Below are 7,848 nucleotides of genomic sequence, written 5' to 3'. Positions count from 1 at the left end.
ATATGTAACTTGGAAACAATTTAGAAACTAAAAATGAAGTTTGAATCTAGGCTTCTCTGCTTAACTGTGTTCCCGATTCTGATTGCACACTGTCCTGTTTGTGTGTTTGTCTCACTGCAGCCTCAACATTAATATTAGAAATAATGCTAATGATTTTACCTTTTTTTTGTTTGGGGGAGCTGACTATCTCAAACACTTTAAGACTCAAATGCAGAGAAATGTGGCCTAACACCAGTCATTTACCATATGAAATTCTGAAGGCCATTATTTAAAACACCAGCAACATCCTGCTGCTGCTACTGCTGCTAAATCACTTCAGTCGTGTCCGACTCTGTGGGACCCCATAGACAGTAGCCCACCAGGCTCCCCCGTCCCTGGGATTCTCCAGGCAAGAACACTGGAGTGGGTTGCCATTTCCTTCTCCGATGCATGAAAGTGAAAAGTGAAAGGGAAGTCGTTCAGTCATGTCTGACCCTCAGCGACCCCATGGACTGCAACCTTCCTACCATCAGCTTAATGATTTTAGTATTTTTACCATTCCTCGTATATCTTGTTTCTGAATGGTTTGTAACTTTGCTTAACACATGGAGCCCCAAATTAGACAGAGTAAACTCATCTGGGTCAGGCTGGTATCGAAGGTAGCGGATTTTAATCACGGCCAGTTGCCTGACTTACCAAGGCAGAGAGCAGGGTGGATAACAAAACACCATTCATGCCTGCTTCAGGGAAGTGTGTGCAGTGCTGCTGCTGCTGCTAAGTCGCTTCAGTCGTGACCAACTTTGTGCGACCCCATAGACGGCAGCCCACCAGGCTCCCCTTTCCCTGGGATTCTCCAGGCAAGAACACTGGAGTGGAGTGCCATTTCCTTCTCCAGTGCATGAAAGGGAAAAGCGAAAGTGAAGTCACTCAGTCGTGTCCAACTCTTAGCAACCCCATGGACTGCAGCCCACCAGGCTCCTCCGTCCATGGGATTTTCCAGGCAAGAGAACTGGAGTGGGGTGCCATGCAGTTAACACTATTTCAAGCAAAAAGAGTGGCCATATCTTCACATTTTTAACCAGCTATACTCCAATATAAAGTAAAAAGTTCAAAAAAAAAAGAGTGACCATATGGTCTGAAGGACCAATCCATTGCCCAAAACGTCAAAGTTCCTATTTTGCATCAAACTTCCTGGCTCTGTGATGTGTCTCTTTATCCTCCCCTTTTCCCCTGTCTTCTGGTCTCTACTAGACTGCAAGCTCCATGAAGGTTGGGATCCAATCCACCCAGCAAGATGTGTACTTCCTGCACCCAAGGCAGTGCCGTGAGCAGAGTAAACCATCAGTACTTTTTGGATGGATGAACAGTTCATCTTTCAGAGTGAAGTACAATCCATCAAAATATTTCAGCTTGGAAGTTTGGAGGACATGGTTTTCACACTCCACCTTGGTGTTGGGGGAAGATAATTGAGTTATTTTAGTTTGGAAAGCACTCCCACTACCTGGGAAGACATAAGCATGGGGACAAGTAAACAGAAGCTGATGAATTAACAACTTATTTAGTGGCACTAGTGGTAAAGAATCTGCCTGCCACTGCAGGAGATGCCAGAGACACTGGTTTGATCCCTGGGTCAGGAAGATCCCCTGGAGAAGGAAATGGCCACCCACTCCAGTATTTTTGCCTGGACAATCCCATGAACAGAGGAGTGTGGCGGGCTACAGTCCATGGAGTTGCAAAGAGTCTGACACAACTGAGCGTGTGTGCACATACACACGTATGTCACTAAAACTTAAAATGAGGATTCAGTCTTAAGGTTATAATCAGAGATAACCCTCTGCATGTTCCCTTTTTCACTAGCGTCTTGTCTCTACTGGGACCCCTATATCTCTTATTCTGTGTTTATACACAGCCAGTGTGGGAGTACCAGACCAATGTACCTGCCCCCTTAGAAACCTGTATGCAGGTCAAGAAGCAACAGTTAGACTGGTCCAAAATTGGGAAACAAGTATGATAAGGCTGTATATTGTCACCCTCTTATTTAACTTATATGCAGAGTACATCATGCAAAATTCCAGGCTGGATGAATCACAAGTTGGTATCAAAATTGCCAGAAGAAATATCAACAACCTCAGATATGCAGATAATACTGCTTTAATGGTAGAAAATGAAGAACTAAAGAGCTTCTTGATGAGGGTGAAAGAGGAGAATGAAAAAGCGAGATTGAAACTCAGCATTCAAAAAACAAAGATCATGGCTTCCGGCCCTATCACTTCATGTCAAATAGAAGGGGAAAAAGCAGAAGCAGTGACAGATTTTATTTTCTTGGGCTCCAAAATCACTGCAGACGGTAACTACAGCCATGAAATTCAAAGACACTTGCTCCTTGGAAGGAAAAAGCAGAGACATCACTTTGCCAACAAAGGTCCACATTGTCAAAGCTATAGTTTTTCCAGGAGACATGTACGGATGTGAGAGCTAGAACAGAAGGAAAGCTGAGTGCTAAAGAATGGATGCTTTTGAATTGTGGTGCTGGAGAAGACTCTTGAGAGTCCCTTGGACTGCAAGGAGCTCAAACCAGACAATTCTAAAAGAAATCAACCCTGAATATTCATTGGAAAGACTGTTGCTGAAGCTGAAGCTCCACTACTTTAGCCATCTGATGCAAAGAGCCGACTCATTGGAAAAGACCCTGGTGCTGGGAAAGTTTGAAGGCAAAAGAATAGGGTGGCAAAGAATGAGATGATTAGATAGCATCACCAACTCATTGGACATGCTGCTGCTGCTGCTAAGTCATGTCAGTCGTGTCCGACTCTGTGCGACCCCATAGATGGCAGCCCACCAGGCTCCGCTGTCCCTGGGATTCTCTAAGCAAGAACACTGGAGTGGGTTGCCATTTCCTTCTCCAATGCATGAAAGTGAAAAGTGAAAGTGAAGTCACTTAGTCGTGTCCGACTCCTAGTGACCCCATGGACTGCAGCCTACCAGGCTCCTCTGTCCATGGGATTTGCCAGGCAAGAGTACTGGAGTGGGGTGCCATTGCAATGGACATGAGTTAGAGTAAACTCCTGGAGATAGTGAAAGACAGGGAAACCTGGCGTGCTGCAGTCCATGGGGTCACAAAGAGTCAGATATGACTTAGGAACTAAGCACACAAGCATGTGCTCTACTACATATTAAGCTATGTCCCTAATAATATAGTTTTTACCTGTTTTTATGTTTTTGCCTCCTTGATAAAGCAGGCTTCCCAGGAGGCACAGTGGTAAAGAATCCTGCCAGTGCAGGAGACGCAAGAGACACAGGTTTGATCCCTGGGTCAGGAAGATACCCCGGAGAAGGAAATGGTAACCCACCTCTGTATTCTTTCCTGGAAAATTCCATAAACAGAGGAGCCTAGCAGGGGTTGCAAACAGCCAAACACTACTGAATGAGTGAGCACACACGCAAATTTAACAAGGGCTTGCTAAATATTAAGTGTTATGTCCAAATGAAACATTGAGAAACTTAGCTGGTGATCCAGTGGTGAAGACTCCAGGCTCCCAATGCAGGGGCCTGGGTTTGAGCCTTGGTCAGGGAACTAGATCCCACATGCTGCAACTAAGAGTTGGCATGCTGCAACTGAAAAAAATGATCCCACATGCCACAACTAAAAGTCCCATGTGTCCCACAGCTAATACCTGCTTCAGTTCAGTTCAGGCGTGTCCAACTCTTTGAGACCTGATGGACTGCATCACGCCAGGCTTCCCTGTCCATCACCAACTCCTGGAGCTTGCTCAATTTCATGTACATTGAGGTGGTGATCCCATCCAACCATCTCATCCTCTGTCGTCCCCTTCTCCTCCCGCCTTCAATCTTTCCCAGCATCAGGGTCTTTTCCAATGAGTCATTTTTTCACATCAGGTGGCCAAAGTGCTGGAGTTTCAGCATCAGCATCAGTCATTCCAAGGAATATTCAGGACTGATTTCCTTTACAATTGACTGGTTTGATCTCCTGTCCAAGGGACTCAAGAGTCTTCTCCAACACCACAGTTGAAAAGCATCAATTCTTTGGTGCTCAGCTTTCTTTATAGTCCAGCTTTCACATTCATACATGACCACTGGAAAAAACACATCTTTGACTAGAAGGACCTTTGTTGATAAAGTCATATCTCTGCTTTTTAATATGCTGTCCTGATTTGTCATAGCTTTTCTTCCAAGGAGCAAGTGTCTTTTCATTTCATGGCTGCAGTCACTATTTGCAGTGATTTTGGAGCCCAAGAAAATAAAGTCTGTCACTGTTTCCATTGTTTCCCCATCTATTTGCCATGAAGTGATGGGACCGGATGCCATGATCTTCATTTTTTGAATGTTGAGTTTTAGGTCATCTTTTTCACTCTCCTCTTTCACTTTCATCAACAGGCTCTTTAGTTCCTGTTCACTTTCCGCCATAAGAGTGGTGTCATCTGCATAGCTGAGGTTACTGATATTTCTCCCAGAAACCTTTATTTCGGCTTGTGCTTCATCCAGCCCGACATTTTGCATGCTGTACTCTGCATAGAAGTTAAAAAAGCAGGGTGACAATACACAGCCTTGATGTACTCCTTTGCCAATTTGGAACCAGTCCGTTGTTCCATGTCCAGTTCTAACTGTTGCTTCTTGTCCTGCATACAGGTTTCTCAGGAGGCAGGTAAGGTGGTCTGGTATTCCCATCTCTTGAAGAATTTTCCACAGTTTGTTGTGATCCACACAAAGGCTTTAGCATAGTCAATGAACAGAAGTAGATGTTTTTCTGAAATTCTCTTGCTTTTCCTATGATCCAGTGGATGTTGGCAATTTGATCTCTGGTTCCTCTTCCTTTTCTAATCGTTTGAACATCTGGATGTTCTCAGTTCACATACTGTTGAAACCTGGCTTGGAGAATTTTGAGCATTACTTTGCTAGCGTGTGAGATGAGTACAATTGTGCGGTAGTTTGGACATTCTTTGGCATTGCCTTTCTTTGGGATTGGAATATAAACTGACCTTTTCCAGTCCTGTGGCCACTGCTGAGTTTTCCAAGTTTGCTGGCATATTGAGTGCAGCATTTTAACAGCATCACATTTTAGGATTTGAAATACTCAGTACAGTCAAATAAAAATTTTTTTTAAATCTTGCATAATTGCATGCTCAGTAGTGTTTGACCCTTTGTGACTGCATAGACTATAGCCTAGCAGGGTCCTCTGTCCATGGAATTTTCCAAACAAGAATACTGGGAGCAGGTTGCCATTTCCTTCTCCAGGGGATCTTCCCAACCCAGGGATCATACCCAAGTCTCTGGCATCTCCTGCATTGGCAGGAGGATTCTTTACCACTGTGCCATCTGAGAAGTCCCTTAAAAAGTCTTTTGAAAAAAATTGAACATTGAGCTTACTCATCCTGGTATTGTTTGAAAGTTTAGTTGATCTCTTTCATCATTGAAAGCTGTAGTTCCCAGCTATTTCTTCACTGTGATACACAATGGATGAAATGAATATATCAGATAATTCCTTGGGTCTATCCATTTTAAAATAATTTCCTGGACTTCACTGGTGGTACAATGGATAAGAATCCACCTACCAATGCAGGAGACACAGGTTGGATCCCTGGTCCGGGAAGATCCCACATGCCACAGAACAAGCCTGTGAGCCACAGCTATTGAGCCCACATACTGCAATACTGAAGCCCATGCTTCTAGAGCCCATGCTCTACAACAAGAGGAGCCACCACGATGAGAAGCCCATGCACTGCAATGAAGAGTGACCCTCGCCTGGCGCACCTAGAGAAAGCCCCAGCACAGCAATGAAGACACATGCAACCAAAAATTTTTGGTTTTATTTTTTAAATAATTTCTTGAATACCTACTATGTGCCTGCCACACACTGTGCCAGATATGACACACAGCCAGATGTCAGGCTAAGGCTTAGACAAGTTGGTTGGTAATTATGTACATTTCCCAGCATGGTAGCTATAAAGTTCTCTATTTTTTCATGGTATTCATTCATTCCTTTATTCAGAATGCTTTCACATACCCATTTTGTGTCAGGATATATGCTAAGTGCTAGGCATAAAATGGTAAGTAAGACAGATACACGTTCCTCTCATGGAGTTTACGTTCTAGTAGGGGACAAAGCTCGGAGAAGGCAATGGCACCCAACTCCAGTACTCTTGCCTGGCAAATCCCGTGGATGGAGGAGCCTGGTGGGCTGCAGTCCATGAAGTCACTAAGAGTCAGACACGACTGCACGACTTCACTTTCACTTTTCACTTTCATGCATTGGAGAAGGAAATGGCAACCCGCTCCAGTGTTCTTGCCTGGAGAATCCCAGGGATAGGGGAGCCTAGTGGGCTGCCATTTATGGGGTCACACAGAGTCGGACACAACTGAAGCGACTTAGCAACAGCAGCAGCAGCAGGGGACGAAGCTACATCAGAACACAAGTGAGTGAAAGAGAATTTACTGTAATTTGGGTTTGTTTTTTTAGTTGTGTGCAGCACTCTCTGGTCTCCCTCCTCTTCCCTTTCCTCCTGTTCTTGAGCACTTCGGTCCTAAAGCCATTAGGTAAGTCAGAAGAAGGTAGCATCCATGTCCGGGGACATGGGGAGACTTGGTAGCTTAGATTGGAGTGTCAGGCCGGAGCAGGATAAGGAAGAGGTCAATCCAGAGCAGAAACCTGGCTCAGGTGTGGCCCGAGTGGCGAGGAGGCCATCCCCACGTGCTGTGGGACAGCAGGGACAATGAGCGGTGGGTTACACAGGGAAGTGATGAAACCGACAAGCAGACGAAGGGTGAGAAGGGCCCGGTTTCTCACCACAAGAGGAGAGAGTTGCAGATACAAAAAAAAAAAGAGAGAAAAACTGGAGTGGGCTTTTGTATTAGATTGAAATACTGGTGTGACTTCATGATTTCCAATGTACCGTATATATACACATACATATATTCTCTAGCTGGCTTCTAAATAACATTCTCCACTAAAATATACCAGGGTTCCTTTTTAAAATTGAAGTACAGCTGATTCACAAAAGGGCTCCTTGAAAAAAATGCCTGATTCCATGGCCAGAGTAGGAAAAATACTTGATTAGCTTGGGAAAAAAGATTTTTTTCAGGAAAGCAAAGCAGCAGCCAGGAATGAGGGGCCTGTGTCATAGGTCGCAGTAGCCAGTTTCCCGCAGCCAGCATTGGCCAAATGTGGGATAATTTAAGCATTAGAATAAATAAATAACTATAGTGATAGATTATAACCCACTGGATAAACAGAAGACCACACTGGTATAAAATAATAAATGAATAACCTAATAGTGGAGAGCAAACTGCAGAGAGAGGTACCAAATGAAGGCCTAGGAAATAACATACCCAGAGATGGAAAAGCAACAAAGTCAATTCTTCTTTACAGCCTCTTTTTTTCCTTTAAATAACAGTAAATGGTTAGAAATTACTAATTTTTTTTTTTTTGCCTCACCATGAGGCATGCAAAAATCTTAGTTCCCCAACCAGGGATTGAACTTGTACCCTCTGCATTGGGAGTGCAGAATCTTATCCACTGGGTCACCAGGGAAGTTCAATAATTGCTAACTAAAGTTATTTTTGAATTCTGAGTTTGAACAGCAGAATGAAATAGTGTCTAGACTGACTCACCAGTGGAAGGGCATCAGGAGAAACCAGTTTTTCCAAATAGGTTTTTCCAAAACTACAAAGCTGTTGAATATGTATTATCACAGACTAGTCACTCAAGAGTTTTTTATAATGAGCTATGTATTTTAATTAGCAAAATTTAGAGCCCATCAAGGACTCAAAATTTGTGCTATTCCGTTCTTAATTTTTCTCATATGGATTGTGTTTGATGCAAAGCAATATCAAGCAAAACTCATACTTATTTGG

Source organism: Bos mutus, chromosome 15 (assembly GCF_027580195.1).
Source record: "Bos mutus isolate GX-2022 chromosome 15, NWIPB_WYAK_1.1, whole genome shotgun sequence".
Lineage (NCBI taxonomy): Eukaryota > Metazoa > Chordata > Mammalia > Artiodactyla > Bovidae > Bos > Bos mutus.
The sequence above is the reverse complement of the archived record's forward strand: the minus strand, read 5'-3'. Positions refer to the sequence as shown.